We start from the raw sequence: 20,973 nt of genomic DNA, 5'->3' as shown, positions 1-20,973 counted from the left end.
GCTAGGTGAAGGAAAGCGTATTTCCAAGTATCACCAGCTCAAGCCTAACTGGAGATATCAGCTGTCTCACACCTACGGTGTCTCTGGCTTTTCTGCTGCACCCCTCAGCAGCTCCCGACAGCTCCCGCAGCCGCGCTGCACAGCGGCAGCAAAGCCACGGAGGATGCAACTAAGAGCCCTGCTAGGAGGTCGGGCTCTCACCTCAAGACCTGGTTTCTACCACGATAAAGTAAATAAAGGCAAGAAGGTTAGAAACACAGGCCCAGTTACTGCAGGCTGAGCGAAAGAGAAGGCAGGATGCTCAGTCAGTTAATAACCCTTTTCACCTCCTCGAGCAGAGCTACTGCTAAATAAAGCAATTCCACAGGCTGGTTTGCGAGCGCTTCCTCAAGCTGGAAAAGCAGAACCTTTTGCTTCCTCCTCCTACACACGGAAACGCCAGTTTTAGCTCACCACAACAGGCGAGAGACATGCCTGCTGCCCGCATTACTGCTGGTTCCCAACGTGTTGCTCCTGTCTTGGCCCATCCTCCTCTGCCAGGTCTGCACCAGGGGGTCTGAGCCCGCAGCTCAACGCAAACACTCTGTGGGGAGAGGAGAGGCTGGCACCACTGCTTTAAAGCGGTGCGGTAAAATCCCACGGTGGGTGAAGCTGGGGAGAGGAAAGGATCTATAAATAGGTGGAGGATAACCCAGCTAATTCGTAGTGATCTCCAGGACTGTCTGGTCTAAGTGGGCTGCTTGGCTGTGAGCGCTGCGTGAAATCGGATTTCTTCAGGCAGAGCAGTAAATCCTTTTCTTCAGGGTCACCCCTCACACCAGGTGAGAGCAGCCAATGAATGATATTTAGGGGGAATGTTGACCCAAGGAGGGGAGAGGACGAACCTGTTTGAAAACAGGAGGAGCAGCAGAATTATAGCTCAATGCAAAGCACGTGCGTGCTCGTCACGCTGAGCCAGAAAACGCCGCTGGCCAACACTAAGCAAATGAAGAGCCTGCAAGAAGTAAATGTGAGAACGAAAACTACACTCTAGCTAGAGAAGGGGTCATTTAAAGAAGGCTACAAAGAAGAAAGCCTCTCTGGAAGCACTCAGCCTTATTTTTGAGGAACTTCTCCCAGTGAGCAGGGAGATGCCCCAGGAGATGCCCTGCAGACACATCACCTGTGCTGAATAGGGGAGGCTTCAGTCTGGACAGGGAGCAAACTGCCAAAGGCTCCTCTGCCTTGGTACGAAGGAGCAGGATCTTCCTCCTAATTAATAAAGCACTGCTTCCACCTATCTAATCAGGAGAGGAAGCAACAATGTGAACAGATTGAAGTGTCTTCAGAAGGGTGGATCTCACTCATGGAAATTAACAGTTAAGCATCTTAGCAAGATGCTGAGTTTGGATTTTGGTTTTTTTGCCCCTTGCAGCTGCAATAATTACCGGGCTTCAACTGACACTGTGTAACTGTTCCCAAAATATTGCTTTCAAAATAAAACCAGATTTGATCTTTCCACCTCCAAAGCACTCACACCCACCTACCCTGATCTGCTGTACATGAGACAGACCCTTCCACAAACGGCCCCACCAGCAGGCGGCACTTACAGCAAGCTCAGGATGGCAAAGCTTTCCCATGGAGGTTCCTCCTGCTGTCAGGACAGCAGTGCAGTCACCTGGAACCCTGTTCCTCACTACAAGCCAGCACCATTGACCCCTTAGTCCCAGCTCTTCTGTCACACCACTCCAAGCAAAACGGGCAGGAAGGGTGGGGATCAGGGTCTGCCCAACCCCCTTTCCTTCCCTCAGACTCCAAAGTAGGTTTTGGCTCAGAAGACAGAAATGAAAAAAATGAAAACAAAAAAAAGGAACCAGCCCACATGTTTCAATATATCTAGGAAGCAGCAGGACCAACTCTTCCTAGGATCCTCCTAGGACCAGCCCTGAGCTCTTCCCTTCGGCACACAGCAGAAAGAGACCGATGTCCCTGGAGCTGCTCCAGGCCACTGAGTATCCATCAAGGCAAACTGACCCCAGGTGGTCCCATGTACAGAAGCCCCCTCCTTGTGATGGGACATCCCCCACACTCCTTTTCTTATTAATTTATTCATCCATGCAGCACAAGCCAGCTCAGCTCCTACTTGAGTTTTCCAACTTATTTTTCTTCTCAGCCTTGAGACTCAGGGATCAGACTTGGTCACTTCATCAGTTCCTCCATTCCCCCAACCAATCAATAAGTCAGCTCCGAGCTACTCTCTTGATTCGGGGAAGATGCAGGAATGAAAACACAACCACTCCGTGCACCAGAGAGCTCTTGATCAAGGTGCTGGGCCAGCAGCTGGCCCAGGAGAAGGCATACCATGTATCAGAGGGAAAAACATCCCTCAAAGCTGTGCCCAGAGGAAGCCACACAGCAGGAGACTTTCTTCTAGGACTGAAGCTGCAAGTACCAGTTCTTCTCTTCCCTCTGCTGTGTGAACGCCCCTGCCTGGGCACTAAGACAGGCTGGGACCTGGTACCATCCTCAGCATAAAGAAGGAGCTCTCTGCTCTCACTCCCATGCAACCTGTTGCTTGCACAGAGAAACATGGGTTCCTGAAGACCTTTGAATGTCAAGTCTCCACACACAGCCCTGGCAGGAGCAGCCTCCTCTCTGGAGACTGCAGGACATAACTCACACATCCTAAACACAAAGTAGATCAGGGGCACAGAGGTGCAGCTGGAGGAGCTGAGCTGGCTTGGGGCATCAAGCTGGAGGAGATCACTTCATATGTCATGAAGACATGGTCCTCTAATGATCTCCCCACAAACCATCAAAGTAGGTAGGTGCTCACAGGGTCCAGGATAGGCAGGGCACTGTGTGCAGGGACGGGTGAGGGACACAGCACGAGACATGACAGCGTAAGGAGGTTCTAAAGTCACAGAGGAGGTCAGGCACAGGACAACTAAAAAAGGATGCAGGGTGGAGGCCTAATGGTGTGCCGTGCCAGCCAAGCAAGGAAAGAAGCTCAAGCATTTGTGTGCGCAGCAACTGATACACAGCTGGGCTCCCAGCTCCACCGGGCAGGGTGGCAGAACCTGCGGATGTGCAAAGCCGAGTACCAGCACCAAGCAGAGCATGACTTGCAGTCACCAGGCTGAGACAATCCTGATAAAATAAGTAGCCCCAGGGAAAAAAGCATGAAAAATCTCTCTTTTTCAACAAGGCAGGGAGAAAAGAGCAGATGAACAACAAGAGATCCACCTCAGACAGATGCAGGACAGATTGAAAGCCAGGAAGCTAAACAGCGACTCAATAAGAGCTCTATGGCTCAAGTGCAGCAAGAACTCCAGTGACCACCCACAAGACCCATCATGCAAAGCAGCCAAGCAGGTGTCTTGCACAAAGCTGGTGTCTTGGTGACCAGAAACAAAGTTTTGCTACTCTTCTGTCCTGTCCTCACCTGCCAAGCCAGCAGGACAAGGCAGCCCAAGTGCTGCAGTCTTGGCAGGAAAAAAAGGTGTCAGCAAGTTCCAGTTCCTTGCAAAGCTTCTGGCAGGGAGGGGTGGGAAGGTACCACCAAGGACAGACTGAGGCAGAGGTGTAACAGGAAGGATGGGCCAGCAGCTGGCACCCTCAGCTGCGATGTGGGAGCCTTTTCAGCCCTCGTGCTCCACCACAGAGCTTCCTGTGTGACTCGGGGAATCGTCCTGTGACTCAGAAAGCGCTGTCTTGCCTCCCAGGGCCACGAAGTGTTCACAATCACAAGGCACTAGGACGACAGGCAGTGTGCAAGCACTGCAAATGGGAGGACAGGGAAATGGAGAGAAGGGCAAAACTTAACCACCCAAATGTTTGATATGGGGCAGCAGGGCTGAGAGAAGAGGGGTGAGTCAGATGTTCTGGCCTTAGAGGAAATCTAGGGGACTGAAAGCTGCAAATTAGCTGTTTTCCAAATCATGGTGAGAAACAAGATTGGCGTGCTACTTGCACAGAGATATCATCGGATGAAATTAGCTGCCTGGAAACAGTTTTCCAGATGGGCTCTTAATGAGGTAACAAGATAACTTAACCTGGAGCCCTAGACCATCACACGACAGGACCTCACACTTCATGCTACACTTTAACAAAGTCCAGAACAGCAGCACATCCTTTTGGCCACGGACATTAACATGCAAAGGCAAGCTTGAGAATCTTTACCTTCTTCTAGCTGCCTTGAAACTGGTTCTGGCCCAACTTTAACACAGAAGAAACTCATAGACAGCAGCTGAGTTGGGCTGAGCTGCACTTAATGCCCAGCACTGACTCTTCACAAGTGTGCAGGCAGAGGAAGAGGTGTCCAAAGCCTGAAGTGAAAGATTGATAGGAAAAGTAGATTTATTGTAGAGCCAACTTAGCCACAAAGCAACTACCATCAAAGTCTGAAAAAAGTTTTCTCTTTTCCTTTGCACAGGACACTGTAAACCAGTGACGGATTATCCAGTGAGCTACTGGAAATCTATCACGGTCACTTTGAGAGAGTGATTTGAAAGGGCAATCAGCATCTCAATTACAAGCTACAGGGAGAAAAAGAGGGAGAAGCAGTGGACAAGTTTTCTTCAAAATAAGGGTTAACTTCAAAACCTGTCTCCACTGACAGATGGAGAAGAACAAGAAGGTCCTTTTCTGAACAAGCATGAAAATGGCAACAAATGCATTGCGTACACACTTAAACAAAAAACAAAAACAACACAACCAAATCTCCAAAACCCTAGTGCTCTATTAAGTCAATTAACATCGCTTCAATAAAGTGTAATGAGCCACTTGCATCCTCCAGTTTACTAGCCAGTTGGGGCTGACTTTTGAGTGCAGTGTTAACAAAAGCCTGTGTGGGCTGGCAGGGTTCCTCTCATTAGCAACATCTCGGTAATGCCACAGAAACACAGACAAGAGGAAGAAACAAAACAAGACAAGCCACAGCATCCCATCTTGGGAAGCTTTACCAGCCCATCTAATTTCCAGATCTTTTCCTCCCTGTATTTATAATTCTCGTAGCAGAGTTCTGTCATCCTACTCAGCCCGCAGACTGCCCCAGCTACAAAACACACCAGGCTGAAAAACCACCTCAACAGACTGCCTGCTGAGACCAGCTGCATTATAAAAACAGGAAGCTGTTACTTGCCTGCTACCAATATGCTATAGATTTAATGGGAAGTAGCATAAGCAGGGAGGCTTTGCAGGAAGAACAGACACACAGGACTCTTGCCAGGAAAAAATGCATTGAGTAACACACGTGCTCTTAGTTTCCTCTTTTTCGGAAAGGTTTAACTACACTCTGGGTAACCCAGTAGCAATGAAATGTTTCTTTCCCCTTTCTCACTTGCAGCAGAGTGTTGATTGGTAAACAGCAGATCTTCATGTCTGAGGCTGTGCCAGCCTGTGCAGAACAGAACTGTTGTTATTGCACATTCACAGCTAGAGATAAACATGAATAAGAGCCACGAGTAAGAGCCAGGCACTGGTTCTTTAGTACACTGCTTTATCAGGTTCACCTTGATTCGACTGTTTCTGACAAGATCTCTCCCTCCTGAAGGGGCAAGATGGCACAAGTAGCAAGGACAAGCATTAAAAGAGAAGACAAAAGTGACAGTAGCGCAAAAAGTGCTCTTCTGTACTCGCTAACATTCCCAGACTATCCAGCTCAGAACCCCATCTGCATTTAAAACACTCGAAAGCACAACACAGAAATAAACGGGCCCAGCAAAACCAACCTCCCAAAAAGAAGAAAAGGAAAAACAAAGTAGTTTCCAAGATATTTCCAGAACAAATCTGCATTGAGAGCCATGACTGGTGCAGGACATAAAGGTTACAGCAAACCAGGGAAAGAAAAAAATTTGCAAGTCATCTCTCATCTGCAAGATGACACTCTGCAATGGCACAAGTACAATAAACGAGCCCAGGAAAGCTGGAGGCTGGAAGTCAGAGGAGGGTTTCTAACCTTTCAAAGAGCAGATCTCTGGACTGGCTGCTCCAGAAGCACTGGGGGAAAAGCACAGAGTTAGTTCCAACAATGAGCTCCTGGACAAGTTCAGGACCTGCAAGAGATGACTGTCTTCAGCAGCAGGGAACTGGACCTGATGACCCACCAAGTTCCTCCCCATCACTCAGCAAGCTGAATTCACAGAGAGCCACAGGTGTCCCGGCATAACACAAACACAAGGTCATACCCAAAAGGACGCCAGGGATATCTTCAGATCATGCTAAGCTGAAAGATAAGCAGCCGAAGAGCTGGTCACTGCAGGAGGAAGGGGAAAAGAGTTGCAGCAAGAAGCAGAGTCTCGCAGCCAACAAAAGCCCAGGACACAGACTTTGAAAGCGAAGTCCCAGAGACAGGAGGTGGAGCAGATGTCCCCTGAGCACACTGTTCCCAGACCCTCCAGCCACACCTTTAATTCTAACACAGATTAGACAGACCGTAAATATATAATTTGTCCAAGCCATGTCCAGCTGCATCTCTCACAAGACACAGCTCCCAGACTTCACCGCACCACCCTGTCCAAAGCCACAAGGGCAGTGGTACCTGAGTGCCTCCTTCTGCCATTTGTATGCAGTTTGGACTTTCCCAGCTTCAGTTGGACACCATGTCCCAATTTTCAACCAAATGCCCTAGATTTAAACCACCACATATCTGGCTGTGCCTCAGGCAAGCACAGAGGTAGGACACACCTGACAGACAACAGTGGCATTTGGCATTTCCACCAGAAATAACCGAGAGACAAACGCATAAGAATCACTGAGAACTGCACAAGAGGCTGCTGCCATCTCTGCAAGGACAAGGAACGTAGGACAGAGACAGTGAAACCCAGAGAGGGCAAGAAGACAGCTCCTTTTGCAGCACAGCTCAGTGTGATAACCTAATGGAGAACATCACATCACTGCTTAGCCATCTCCACCTCCAGATTACACCTGTGCTCTGTCCTGGGCCATCCTGAAAAACACATGAATCCTTTTGCATACTGATGTTGTACCCATGCCATTATTGCTCTTAGGAAATCATATCATAACTGAAATTATATAAGTAGAATCACACCTGGTACAACTGAAGTGACAGAGATGTAACACTGCCCCACACCACTACAATACTCCCCTTTTCTCACCACAGTAGCTACACTAGCTTATTGTCTGTCACAAGCGGCTCCTCTTCAGCTACACCAATACAGCTGAAACTGTGGGATGTGTTCAATTACACGACGCCTTAAGCAATATTTGCCCATGAGAGCAGTTATTTGAACAAATATAATGATCACATGAGGAAACTGCTGTACTCTAAGATGAAAGAGCTGAAACGTAACGCAGATGCTTTGAGTAAAAAGCTGCTTTTGCTACAGTAAACCCAGCCCTAACGAGCCATCCAGCATGCCTCCCCACACAGCGATGGAGCTGGCCTCTTAACCAAGACCAGTTGGCTGCGTGCTGAACTCCCATTAACCCAACCAGGCAGATGCAGAGGAGATCACATTACAGGAGTCACTCTCAAATGCCTTCCAAGACACATCCAGTTGCCTCAGCCTCGTGTGGGGCTGCAGACCCCCAACCCTCCCTCCACCAGGCCCTGCTTGCTGAAGCACCCGGCATGGCAAGGTCAGGCAACGGGAACAAGGGCTTTGCACAACTGCAGTAGCATTCACAACACACCCTAAGGCTGCATCAAAAGTGATCCAAGAGCAGGAATGTTACTTCATCCCTCCCACAGTTGAGGACTAGCCAGGGCACAGATCTCAGCCAACACCTGCCTGGTGACAGTCACCACCCAAAGGCCAAAGTGCTCATGGTCTGGCTTCACATACCGCAAACTGCAAGAGATTCCTGCAGACCTTCTGCTGAAGCTGGACACCAAACTCACATGGAGACTCCAGCTTGCTCATAAACATCCAGGCAGACCAGATCGGCCAACACGCAGCACACTAGTGTGCATTCAATTGATCCAAAAACCTGGCTGGGATAAGACCACATCAGCCTGGCTCATTTGAGCGCAAGGACACCACCATCAGACACTCTTCTGCCGTGGAAATCACAAGCTATCATGAAGGTACAGGCTCAGAGCAGCTTCCCACCACCTCATCCTGTCCCTGCAGTGCAAGCTCTGAATCACCAGGCTGAGAGCAGCCCAGCCACAGCAGGTACACCACACTCACCCTCATCTCTCTGCCCCAGTCCTGGGCTGGAATCTGCTGTGGCACTGTGATTATTGCAAGCAAAGCAATGCAGAGTTTCACAGATTAATGTATTTCCTTGCCCTCGCACTGCCTCAAACACACCCTGGGACGGTCATGCAGTTTCCACGGTTATAGACTGCGAGGTCCTGGAAAAGTCCACATTTTCCGTTCCACTCTTACAGTTTCTTTTTTTCCACGAGAAAACCAGGGGACACCACTGTCCCCACCCATAAGAGCACGTGGCCTTCACACAGACAGCAAGGGAAACACTCAAAGAAGAAATCAAAACAAGACAAGAACGAGAGGCATGGAAGACAAGAAGCAGAGTAACCGTGCCTAAAAACCAGAAAAGGTCTTTTCCTTTCAGCCACTCGCAGCCCAGAGCCAACTGCAGTCAGAAAAGCCTCTCACCCAGCCCAGTTTCTGCTCTGCAGGTCCGATGCCCGGTTGGTGTGAAGTCAGCCTGGTGTCCCTGGAACCAAACGGCTGCTGTTGGCACCCGCTGAGTGGCCCGGCTGGAGGAGCATGCTAGATGGTCTCTGCGCAGAGCCGCTGGCCGCACACCAAGCCTGCTAGAAGAGCGGGGGCTGCACCAGGCTGCTGAACAGAGAGGGCAGAAATGCACATAAGAATCAACAGCTGCTGAGACTCCAGGCCTATCAGCATCGCACTAGCAGACGGAACCAACCTCACATTTTAGGCCACTCAATCAGCATCCACTCGAACAGCAGCTCTCAGAAGGCTCTGTGCTTCCCACGGCATCCGGCTGGCGACAGGCTGGAGCGCAGTCCCACCTGGAGACAGGAACTGGTCTGCTTTTAGGTCCACTTGGATTCTTCACTCGTGGTTTCAGGACCTTTGACGGTGACTTCACAGTTCTATTCCCACCACTGGCCTTACTCTCTCTGACGGCGGCTGCTGCTTAGCATTCTGGTGAGAGCTGTCGTCGTACCAGGTAACGCAACGCCTCAGGAGCACAGCAGGATCTTAACGAGAAGGATTCTGGACAGCTCTCAACAATCAGCAACAGGGCACAATCTCCCAAGGGGTCTGTTGTGAACGCAGGGATGTCTGGAGGGGCACACTGCCTGAATGTTCAAATACAGAAACAGATGTTAATTACTCTGCATGGCCAGGACATCATTAGTGGTTACATCTACTGGAAATTCAAAAGTACAAATTCCTCTGATTATGTCAAACGTGCCCATCCCACCCCCAGAAGACACAACATTTGAATGCTTGCCTCGGTAAACCTCCCTCCCCCAAGACATTCCCCCTTCCCACTTCATATTCTCTGTTCTCAAAACAACCTATTTTAATGAAATTCACACACTGTGAAAGTGCTGTCTCCTTTGGGATGGGCTTTTATCAGATGGAGGCAACAAGAACCCTTGTCCATAGATGTTTGGTTCACCACACTCTCTCACTTTCTCTATTTTAGATTGAGGGTGGAGCAAAAAAGCAAATAAGGATTGAGCCAGAACATGATCACCGACCCTCTTTAGGAGCCTGGTGCAGAGAAAAGTCCCATCAGAGTTCCAGACCCGAGCGGACGGAGGAAGAAATGCAGCCGACTCAATATGAGTGATAAAGCATACTTCAACTTTATTGCCCGAGATAGCGTGCATCTATACCAAATACCATAATTATGCATACTTGTCTCTATCTAATAGGCTAAGCACATTTACTTACTCCACCTACTTGGGTTTAGCTAGCTATGCGCATCCCGCATTCTTCTGACTCTTATATCTTCAAAAATATCCTGACCCTGCCTTAGTTAGTACTTTTCCATTCCCCCCTTTCCCACGGCCTAACAGACAAGCTAACTAAGGCCTACTTATGTCAACTAAAATGGGCTCTGCTCGTACAGTTGCTTGGTGGACTCATGTCTGTGCTCCTTGAGCCAATCCCCGACAGCCTGGCAGAAGCACGCAGCATCAACGGACCCAGTTCTGCCCCCACCACCTTGCCCGCCCTCCCCACAGCCACACCATGAGGTGCAGCGTGATGCCCCTGGGGTAAGTTATGGTGAATTCACAAAGAGCTTTTCTCTTCCAGTGCTCTGCACCACTGAGATTTCCAGGCAGTGAGGAAAAGGCGAGCTATGATGAACGCCTGGACTTGTGCTGCTAACGGAATCAAACCGGCAAATGGAGAATGTTTCGGAGAGAGCAAGAGACACTACTCAGGGACCGGTAAAAAGTAAATAAGGGACTGATGAAGGTTCAAAAGGACAACCCTGGTCCTTTTAGCCCAAGGTTCTGTACAGCACTGGTTACACAGGGAGGTCCAGGCCCACAGCATCTCCACAGCACTCAGTCGAGTCGCTCCTGCTCCCTGCAAAGGCTTAAGGCTCACGAGGAGAGCTAGTGAGACAAACACCAGAGGACAGAGCACCCCACAACGCCTACATCAGCCTACATGACACCACGTCATTTTTCTTGTAGGAGACACACTCACATACGCATGAGCCGGGAAGAGAAACCGCTTAACACCCAGCAGCTTAAAATAAAGCCTTTTGGCTGTGCTGAAATTCCAATGATTGCCTGAGCTCTGCCCGCTGGTCAGAGTGCGACAGGCAGGCGACTGATACAGACAAGTTGGAGAGCAAGACCTTGAGCACATCAGTGCTGCAGCCTCTCCAGAGGGCAGAGCTGCCAGGGTGGGGAGGACACGGCCCAGCACACAGAGGCCCTCGTGCCATGTTCCCACTTCCACGGACCAGCACAAATACGGGGGAGTTAACTGGTTGCTCAGCAAAGCTGCCTGCGAGTCTTTGCAAACCTTTTTGTTACAGGAGCAGAAGGACCTTCTGCTGTCAGAAGAACACAACCCAAGCTGGGAAGCTGCCTGTGATATCTACAGTAAAGCAAAATCATCTGGGCTGGCGCCGGGAACAAGATGCAAACTTCAGTGCTGCAGGAAGAGCCACGCTGGCAATGCAGCTGGGCGATATCACTGGAGGGGGGTGCGACAGCTTTCTGTAAGGTCTTGGTCTCATGTTACCAAAGCCAATGTGTATTGATAACCCTGCAGCTTTGGAAGGGGCTGCCAATCCCAGGAGTGAGGTGAGACGCCAGCTTGGCCTCCTTGACACAGAGCAGTTGTCACCCTCCGGGAATGCTGACACTGTTCAGGCCCACAGCATTTGGTGAGCACCCTGGCTTGTTACAAAAGGGGCTGCATTGCAGGAACAGAAAAGCTATTTCCTTTTTTTTTTTTCTTTTTTTTTTTGTGAAAACACATTAGAGTTTACACTATTGGCAAAGTACACAGGCATGCATTTGTAGAGGAACAGAGATATGGTTCCAATACTGTTTTTAATGTGCAAGCCTAAAGACTCAGCTTCAGTTTTTAGAAATCAAACTTGATCATCTCAAGCTGGCAAAAATAGCCCCACATTCCCTCAAGTTATTTTCTTTTCAAATAGGCAGGGTACAGCACAATAGGAAATATCAGCAGTTATGTACTCAACCTCCAGAAACCCAAAGGGCCAATTCTAGCAACCCACGGCAGCTTTCCAGTCCTCACTGATCTATTTGCAAGAGTTAGACTGAAAAGCATGCTGCCCCCAAGCCATTCAGCAAACTCCACGTCCGGCTAATTACATCAATATAAATGTATTATCTTGGCTGTCAAACATCAGCTGCCTGAACAGGACAATGCTCTGCAATATAAATGCAGGAAAACAATTGCTCTTTCTGCTGGTGACACATTTCTTTGGATCTTATTTCCTTTCCAGGGCTCCCCCTTCTCCCTTCTGCCCAGGCACCAGGGCAGCAGCATTTTTTCCAGAGCAAGAGGAAACGCCACACAAAAACCCGCCACATCCTTTAAGTGACCGAACATGAGAAATTTTGGGAACACCACCGGCATTTCCTATCAGCCAACCCGAAAGCCACCAACACAGGGGGGAAGGGAGCTGTGAAGGCAAGAGTTAAATGTTTCTCATGTGCAGGCAAGAGCCCTTCTGCTTCCCTTGCCTTACTCATCTGCCTTTGCTAAATACAAGGCAGACGACAACACTCCAAATAGCAACGGGAGCACAGCAGACATTCAGTAGTAGCCTGTTCCTCCCTGCCCAGCTTGGTGACAGTGGCCTGAAGGGGGCTGCGTGCCAGGCAGGGCCCAACAGCCACCAGCACAGCTGAGGCAAACGCAGACAGATCCCAGAGGCCTGTGGGGAGCCGGCACACAGCACATCTCGCTCTCAAGAGTGGGATTATGATGGAAAATGAGGAGGAAGCCACTGACTCACCTGTCCCACCCGCATAAGCAGCTTTCCCAAGGCTGCACTGAGTATGACCTTTCTCAGAGGCCCAGGTGCCAGCAAATCGGCTGTTCACTGCGCACTAGAACAGAGCCGTCTCGGCAGGATGGGGGCTCACACGCACGCTTTCCACATCAGTCTCCTCTCTCCCAGCCCCTGGGTCTGACCACAGGCAGCCACAACCCATCGCTCCAGCCTTGACCTCCTTCAAAAAGACCCTCACTCAGAAATCCACGGGATCTGTTCGTTCCCGGGGCACTCTGCTCGCAAAAGGGTCAGTAGGAACCCAGCAACGAACAAAAGCCTGCTTTCAGATGGAGCAGGAAGATGAGAGGAAAAAAGCTTTTCTGCCACTTGCATCTCAGCTTGGAGCAGGTGACGTCCCCATCGGTGGAAATCAGCACAGCCGTGTCCACGGGCCCAGGGACAGGCCGGGTCTCTCTCTAGGTCCCATGTGCAACCACTACAACCTGACAAACTCCCGCAAAACCTCTGGGGTGGATGGAAGCGTATTTTCCACATGATAAAGCCAATTGCTCTCAGCTGCAAAGCAGTGGTATCCAGAGCAAAGATACAGGGTGCCCCATGGACAGCCTGGGAGAGCAGCAGGGTAACCTGGGTACCCCACGAGGGGATCCAGCCCCCACACAGGGTTACCCAGCCCTTCTGCTACCGTGAGACAGCTCCAAGTCTGGGCAGGACGCCCAGTCTTTTTTATGTGCAACTTTAGCAGTTTTGGTTTGTTTTTCAATATTTGCTCCGATTCAAAAGACACTGTGCCTGGCCCATGCCTGGGGTTCCCTTACGCACTAAGTCATCGGGCTGCAGGAGGCTGTTTTCTTTCCTGCCAAAGCAACATGGCTCAGCAAACACAGCAAGTCACTTCAAACGCCTCTCCAGCCCTCCAACCCCACCCGAGGAGGGGAGTAATGTTGGGTCTTGCCTTCTGCATTCAACTGGTAAAGCCTTGGACACAAACAGAAGCTGATGCAACTTTAAGCTAGTTAATAATATCCCCATGTACATAAAATCATCTTAATTTGAATCACGCTTCTCTGACACATGTTGTGCTACTGCAACTCGTTCCTTGGGCAGAGCTCAGTCCTGGTTCACTCCTGGGCACAAACCAGTCTGTTTGGCAGCAGTTGTCGAGAAAGGGCCATGCAAAAGCCACCAGCAGACTCGCAGCATCCCAGGAGGCTGGGTCTGCCGCTTGGCCATCCTCCCACCACAGGCCTGCTCCAGTTTAGGAAAGGTGGCAGCTCGCACAGAGTACAGCCCTGAAGCACAAGTCCCTACAAGTCCCAGGTGACAGTGTGCAAAGAATGGCAAGATCTCGGTGTTCAGATTGACAAGAGCTATAGTTGGGGATCTGCAGCCTTTCTCCACCAGCCCGCAGCTGTGATCCGCTGATCTCTACCTCAGCTCCCTCTAAACGAATCTCCTGGTCTCCAGCACCTCCTGACCGACCCGCAGCAGCACACCACCATCAGTGCACAAATGCCTCAGGCCACGTACAGCAAGAGCTTCCCAGATAACCTTCTGTCCGACCGTGAAAAACCACCCATCCGCATCCTGGGCCCGAAGGCCTGCGGAGTGCTGAGCACCAGCTGAGATTTCGATCTGAAAAAACGCTTGGAGGAAACAATATGACATTTCAAACACAACGTGCACATTATTCAATCTCCCCCAGATTTCTTGATGCTTGAGGGGTCAGGGATGTACCCCAGAAGCAGGCGCAGGGAGAGGAGAGCTGCTCAGAAAACGGAGAGGCTGGTCAGTGTACAAAGCCTTTTCCACCCACTGTAACAGATTCCTGCATCCAGGATCTGGAGGCTGACATGCCTACAGTTGCAGGGGAGCTGATATGCAGTAAAATCTGGGGGTCTTGACGGGGCATCGAGGCCTGAGGAGCTTTAGGATGCTTTAAAGACCCAAGCGTAATAGCCAGCCAACCGATTCCAAGGGGCACACTCGCAAATGTTTTAACAACTCTGCACAAAACCCTGCTCACCCCTAGCAGACGGGTTTCTAACCTGGAAGGTTAGAGTGCAGACCTGAAGAACAGGCATCCCTGGTTCTCTCGGGGGCTCTGCCGTGGTCCAGCCCCCGAGCCGGTGCTCAGCGGTACCCAGCCCGTCACCCACCATCAGCGAGGCGAGGATAACCAGGGGGTTCGCCCTCCCCAGGCTGAGACCGGAGCTGGCTTCAAGGGCTCGGTGCCGGCGGGTCCGGCATGGCAGCGCGGGGGGTGACGGAGCCTCCGCCGTCTCCCCACGGCTGCTGCACGACACCCAAGTCCATTAAAGCCCCGCCGGGGCGTGCGGCCGGGCTGAGGGCTGAGCAGGGCGGCTGCAGCCCCCGGGTCAGTCACAACCTGGGAGGGCACCCCAACAGCCGCAGAGCCCAGAGGCGGGATTCCCGGCTCCCCCCAGTAGCAAGACCCCGACACCGGGTCCCCCCGCGGGCCCCCAGGCCCGGCTCCCACCGCCCCACCGGCCCAGCCGTCTCGGGCCCACCGGCAACAGGTGGTGCGGGGCGGCCCGGGATGGCCAGGGCCCAGCCGGAGGCTCCGGCCGGGAGAGCTCCCGCTGCCGGGAGCCGCGGCCCGCGAGGCTGCAGCGGGAGGCCCGTCCCCGCCTCCCCCGCGCCCCCGGAGGCCCCCGCCGCCCCCCGCTGCCGCTTACCTGAGGATGGAGGCGGCCGCGCTGCTGCTCGCGTCCCCCCCCGGCCCCGCACTTTCCCCCGGGCAGAGCAACTTCCACCCCCTCCCTCCCGCCCGCCCTCCCGCCTGCCAGCCGCCGCGGCTCCCGGCCGCTCTGCCGGCGCCTTCCTCCCGCTCCGCCGCCGGCCCGGCCTGCCCCGGAGTTCCTGAGCCCGCCCTTACGCCGCCGCCGTGGCGTAGCGCCCCATCCCGGCCTCCGGGTGCTACGGCGCGGAAACAGCGCAGAGGCCGTTGTGAATAGCGCGGGGGGACTACAAGCCCCGAGGGGCGCCGCGCGGAGGAAGCGGAAGGCGATGGCCGAGCGGAGCGCGCCGGGAGCGGTGATTCGGAGCCGGGGGGCGGTCGGGGGGTCCCCCTCGGCGGGCGAGGGGCCGGCGGGAGCGAGGGAGGGCGGCGGCGAGGCGCGGCCGGTAGCGGGGACCCTGCGCTGAGAGTGAGGACTACAATTCCCAGGGTGCTTTGCGGGCCGCTGGGGGGAGAGCGCCCTCTCTGTCCGCACCGAAGTCGGCGCTTTCCCCCGGGGCTCCGGCGAGAGCGGGGCGCGCGGAGGCTCCGCCCGAGGGCCGCGGGTCTCCGGTCGGTCGGAGCCTCGGGTGCGAACGGCGGGGGCCACGGTCCTGAGCTCCCGGACCGAGAACACCTTTTCTTCTGAGGCTACGTGAGCCGCTGAGCGTGTCCCGGCGCCGCGGGGCGAGCGGTTCCCATCCGGTCCCCAGGGCAGGCCCGGGATCAGAGCCCAGGCGCGCCCGGCGCAGGGATGGGAGCCCGGGGCTGAGCGGATCCGGGCTGCCCGGCCTGCCCTGCCGCCTTGGAAGGAGCCGCCGAACGCTGGCTAATTACAGCTCTTAATGACCTGGCAGCACATGAGGCTGGCAGGGAGCCGGCCCGGCGCTCCCGGTGATGCGCAGCCATCCCGCAGCCCGTGGTGGCGGGGAGCCAGGCGGGAGCGGAGCGGGGTTCGGCGGCGGGAGCCTCGATGGCTGCTCGAAAGCTCTGCCCAAAAACCACAGCCCTCAGGTGGAGCATGTTCCCCCTGCCAGCTTCAGTTCAGACTCACCTGTTTTAAGAAGCAGCTTCAAACCCTCCTGCACCACTGAGATGTGGAGCAGGGCAGCTCCTGCTGAGCTGGGGGTGCAGGGGTGCTCCCCTCCTGCAGTCATAAGCAAAAATGGCCAAGTCGATCTGGCACACGCAGATGTGAAATAAATGGTCGTTGTTCCAGCAAAAGCAGCATCGTTCATGCCACTGCACTTGGAGGGGGGATTAATGATTGCTGAATGAAAAAGGACAGCTGCTTAATGGGGGAAATGTTATCTTTAGGCTGTTGGGCCCAGCCCAAGGGGACCAGAGCCTTTGATGTGTGGGCAGCTGAGGGGAGTTGTGATAGCAACATGTTTGGCAAGCCCGTCAGTCTTATGTGAAGACGATGCAGCAACCAAAAGCCAAGTGAATAGCTTTTGCTTCTGTCCATCTCTCAGTAAGATGTAACTGCTAGTCATATTGATGCATTTATTTGTAGACAGATCTTTTCCAGAGGCAGCAGAAGCAGCTCTCCCTTTGCTCTCCAAGAGTGGACCGGGGAAGAGCTGTTCCCTGCTGCCCTCACCCACAGGCAGGTTTCCTGGGCTGGGGAAATCACAGGCTGCTCCCCCAGCAGCCGAAAAAAGCACAGGGCAGGTGTCCTGGCACACGGCCCTGCACCCCAAAATGGACAGTGAGGCTCCCCTGCCCAGTGGGAACCACTGCATAAAGGGTGAAGCTGGGCTGAGTAAGAAACCACCAGCTGCACCATGGTGGCTATTGCAAGTGAGACCCATCACCATCTAAACAACAGCGTCAGCTGTAACGGGACAGGGTGTCCAAAATGTCCACACATCACATGAGACATATGGGATGTTTTCATCCTTGCTATATTCAACCTTACTAAGGAGCAGTTGGAGACAATGAAGGATCTTCAAAGCACCTAAAATGCCTCTGCACGCTTATGTGGGGGCAGCTGAATTAAGCTGCTTTTGTTATGCACATGGTTATTAATTGAGACATGAGAAGTATGACTGCACAGCACTGAGTGAAGAGAGGAGCAGTGGAGTCACTGCACACTCAGTGTGGGTTTCAACATCTTATCTACACAGCACAAAAAAAGCAGCTGCTTGACATTCAGCTCTTCTGATGTGATGGGGGAGTTCCTGGCTGGAATTACATTATCAGCGTGGCCCCCTATACTTAGAGAGCAAACGTATAAAACTAAATTTGCCCAGCTACAAAGTGATTTCAAACAGTGGATGAATGCCAGCGTGTTCTGTTAGGAAGTCACATGAACTGGGATTTACATAACTTAATTTTAGATGTATAAACTGAGGCATGTAAATTGTACCAGCCATCACATCTTCACCTGTGAGCAATGGAGAAAGACTGAGGGTTCCAGTTATTCCAGATAATTTCCTATTTCTATCATTGATTATAAAGAGAATCAAACTTTCAGCCGAAGCAGCAGAGGCACCAATATTTCAGTGAACTGCATTCCTGGAAACGAATGCTTTAGTAGCACTGAAAGCCTTGCTGAAGGCAAGGTAAATGTCACCCCCTGCTCTGCTCTGATCAAACCTTGTCATCGTATCGCAGAAAGTGATCACGTTTTTCAGGCACTGTAACTCCATGATGAGTGTTCCCCAGCTCCTCCACCTGCCACACCTTCTAAAGGGCCTCATTCTATGTTTTTTCCTGGGGACTGCAGCAACACTGGCTGGCCTGTAGCTGCCTGGGTCATCCTCAGCCTTTCCTGACGATGGTGCTAAACTTGCACTCCCCCAGTTGCAAAGACTCCCTCCCAGTCCCCACAACTTCTCAAAGCTGATGGAGAGCAGCTCTGCAGGAGCATCAGCCAGTTCTCACAGTGCCACAGGCTGCAGCCTGCCCGGCCCCACGGACCTGCCCAGTCGAGATCAGCCGATATCCAAGAAGCAAATATCGTATCAATCCTCACGGGTTCCACCGTGCATCAGCACAGACACAGGTGCTGAGATGGCTCCGTATCCTCAGCATCTCCTCCTCTGGAAAACAAGTTTGCCTGGCACTGACTGGGAGCTGGTACACAGTGGGACAGCCTGGAGGGTGGGAGGGATTGTGAGGTGACACGGAGCAGGCCCAACAAGACAGCCATGAAGGATGGCACAGACAGGGCTGACAAGGACTAGGGGATGCCCAGGGTGGCTTCTTGGCCAAGTTCTCACAGACAGTGCTGAACCAGCAACTCCTGCTTGAGGCACAGCAGGTGAGAGGAAGAGCTGGTGTGCTCAAGCACCCAATGATCTTCCACTCCTTGTTTCCCAAGACATCAAGCTTTTAATGAGCACCTCCCTCCATCCTCACCTCCTGCTCTGCCTCCAGTTTGCCCCAGTTTGGGACTGGCAAGTGGCTCTTTCCTGGTATCTGCCCTAACCCTCTCCTTTGCAGCCTGAGGAACAATAAGGTCCTGATGGTTCCCCCAAGGGCTGAACAGAAAGTCACAGCTCAGAGCACATGGTCCATCACCCATTTGGGAGGCGGTCTTCCTCCATGCAGCCTTGAGCTGTTGGAAGGCTTTTTGCAACAAGAGAGGTGCAAAGAAATGTTAACTCTTGACTAAATATATATTATGTACGTGTATCTATCGCTGATCAGAGTGGTTCTAATATTTTTTACCTAGCAAGGATCTCAAAAGGAAGTTATGTAGAAGATGTACCTGTGTGTACCCTCCTTACTCCTGTGTGTACATACGTGTAAGGGGTGTGTGTAAAACAAGACATTTGAGGGAACAATATCATACAAACCCAGAAGAATTTTGATTTGTCGAGATAACACATCACCCACATTTAGCACAAGAGGGAAATAAGACCCAAAGATTTTGAGAGGTCTGAGGCCCAGAGCCCCCGGGGAAAAGCCACGCTGTATTTGCGGAGGGACACTCGTCACGCAGGTCCAGCACGCGTCAGCACTGTGGTGTCTCACAATGGGTACGTGCTCCTCCTGCTCGACAGGTGGCACGAGCTCCTTCAGGCTGACAGGGCAGGCGGCGATGAATGCTCTGGCTGTAACTGTGCCGGGACGAGTTCCGTGTCCTGTATTGTCTTTTTTGGTAGGGTGGTTACAGTCAAACCCCTCCCTGTTTAAGGAGAGGTATCTATTCCCACTACTCAGGGTGGGTTATCTGTTCCAAAATGCCCAGGAGATCCTGGGGCCCCATGTACAGGCTCCACAACCTGACCCACACCAGTGCTTGAGACCTGGGACCGAGTCTGTGGCACAGAACAGCCACCTGGGCCCCACATCATAGGGACAGGGGGGATTGAGGCAGCTCTAGGGGATGTCCACAGGACTCTGGGGGTACTACAAATTCCCTGTAGTGCTGGGGGGGCTCTCACTAGAGGAAAAGAGGCATTAGGGCTTCCTTGGGGGAATTTTGGAGCCCTGGGGGTATGAGGTAGCCCCCTGGGTGTGGGGCGTCCTCAGGAGAGGTCACAGTCCCCAGTTCCTCACAAGCATTGCAGAAGTGAGCAGGAGATCCTTGGAGATGTAGGGCACCCCAACCAGCCTCTCATTAGTGGAGTGGGGGTGTCAGGGGACCCCAGCAGTCACTCACCGGTGGGGCAATGGGCTCAGTGTTATCCTTGGGGCATGGCGAGTGCAGGCAGGGGCCTGGGGAAGCCGCTTCCTCCTCCTCCTCCTCCTCCTCTGCGGTGTCATCAGCATCATCCAGGCTGAGCAGCAGCAAATTGGTAGAGCCAAAGGTTCGCTTCAGGGTGCAGCAGCTTGAGGAAGGAGCGCTCCTCGGGAACTCCACGCTGGGGGCACTGACATAACGTGAGGCAGAGGCAGTGACAGGGACCCCCAAGGCCATGAGAAGCACACACAAGTCCTGGTTCCCCTGTGACCTCTGTAACCCCTCCATCAACCCCATTGCCCCTGTGTTGCCAGTGATAACCCTCAATACCGCCATCAACTTCCCAGTCTCCCCCTTGCCTCTCTACCTTCCCCAGTGCCCCCCAACAACCCCAGCTGACTCTGCAGCCCTTCCAGGGACCCTGGAGCTTCCCCAGTGCCCACATCCAGAACCTTCCAGTAATGACCAGCAGGATCCTCCTGCCTCCTCTCAGCCCACAGTTGCTCCTCCACTTTGTTCCCAGTTGCCAGCCCACCCTGAGCTGCCTTTTACCCGAGGAAAGAGGCGACTGAGGGCTTGGCGAGGGCCTGAGGGCTCAGCAGGCACCTGGAGGCTGCAGGCTGAGCGTGGGTGCCTGATATGGGGTCCACGGCCTCCCTGATCTCCTTCGATGGCACCAGAGTTTTCAGCCCCGCGTTGGCCATGGCCTGTTGGTGCGAGTTCCTACCAGAGGTGTTGTGAGAGGTCTGGCTGTCCCCAGGAACAGCAGCGGGGCTCCTGCCCGCGACCTTGACCTCACAAACACTGGCTATACTGGTCACACATGGTTCCATGAGGGTTCCATGAGGGGTTTCTGTCCCAGCCCCTCCCCTTGCATTCCTCAGGTTACCCTTGGCATTGCTGGTTAAACCATTTCTATCCCCAAAGGAGCCATCAAAATATTTAGAATCATAAAGTATCTCAAGATGGCGGGGATCCATACGGATCATTGACTCCAATTCCCTGCTCATCAAGAGCCTGATCTCCCCCAGTACAGAGTGCCCGGGTATATGGGGCCAGTGAGGGCAGGAAGACTCCAGCTCAGAAAGGGCTGAGGACAGAGAAGGAAGTGTTAAAAGGTAAAGAACAAAGGATTTGTGGCAGCAGTGCCACTTCTGCTACCCGTGTGTGTGTATCCACAGTC

At 52.8% G+C, this 20,973-nt stretch overlaps 1 protein-coding gene across 18 annotated transcripts in view; it reads right to left on the bottom strand.

Moving 5' to 3' along the window:
- CAPN15 (calpain 15) overlaps window positions 1-20,965 on the bottom strand; it is a 64,393-nt gene extending 43,428 nt beyond the window's left edge. For 2 of the 18 annotated variants that reach the window (XM_065030983.1, XM_065030996.1), the window contains exons 1-3: window positions 8,845-9,244; window positions 8,568-8,756; window positions 5,939-6,035 (exon numbers count right to left, since the gene is read on the bottom strand). The gene's annotated coding sequence lies outside the window, so the exon portion shown is untranslated. Of the gene's footprint in view, window positions 1-4,161; window positions 4,308-5,938; window positions 6,036-8,567; window positions 8,757-8,844; window positions 9,245-15,113; window positions 15,265-19,769 lie in introns of those variants that run through there. The other 16 variants (XM_021291941.2, XM_065030995.1, XM_021291943.2 and 13 more) reach the window with 14 other exon arrangements.
- Window positions 20,966-20,973: the final 8 nt, after the last annotated feature.

This window comes from Columba livia, chromosome 15 (assembly GCF_036013475.1).
Source record: "Columba livia isolate bColLiv1 breed racing homer chromosome 15, bColLiv1.pat.W.v2, whole genome shotgun sequence".
NCBI classification, from domain to species: Eukaryota; Metazoa; Chordata; class Aves; order Columbiformes; family Columbidae; genus Columba; species Columba livia.
Note: the sequence above shows the minus strand (reverse complement) of the source record. Positions and strands in the feature narration are given on the sequence as shown.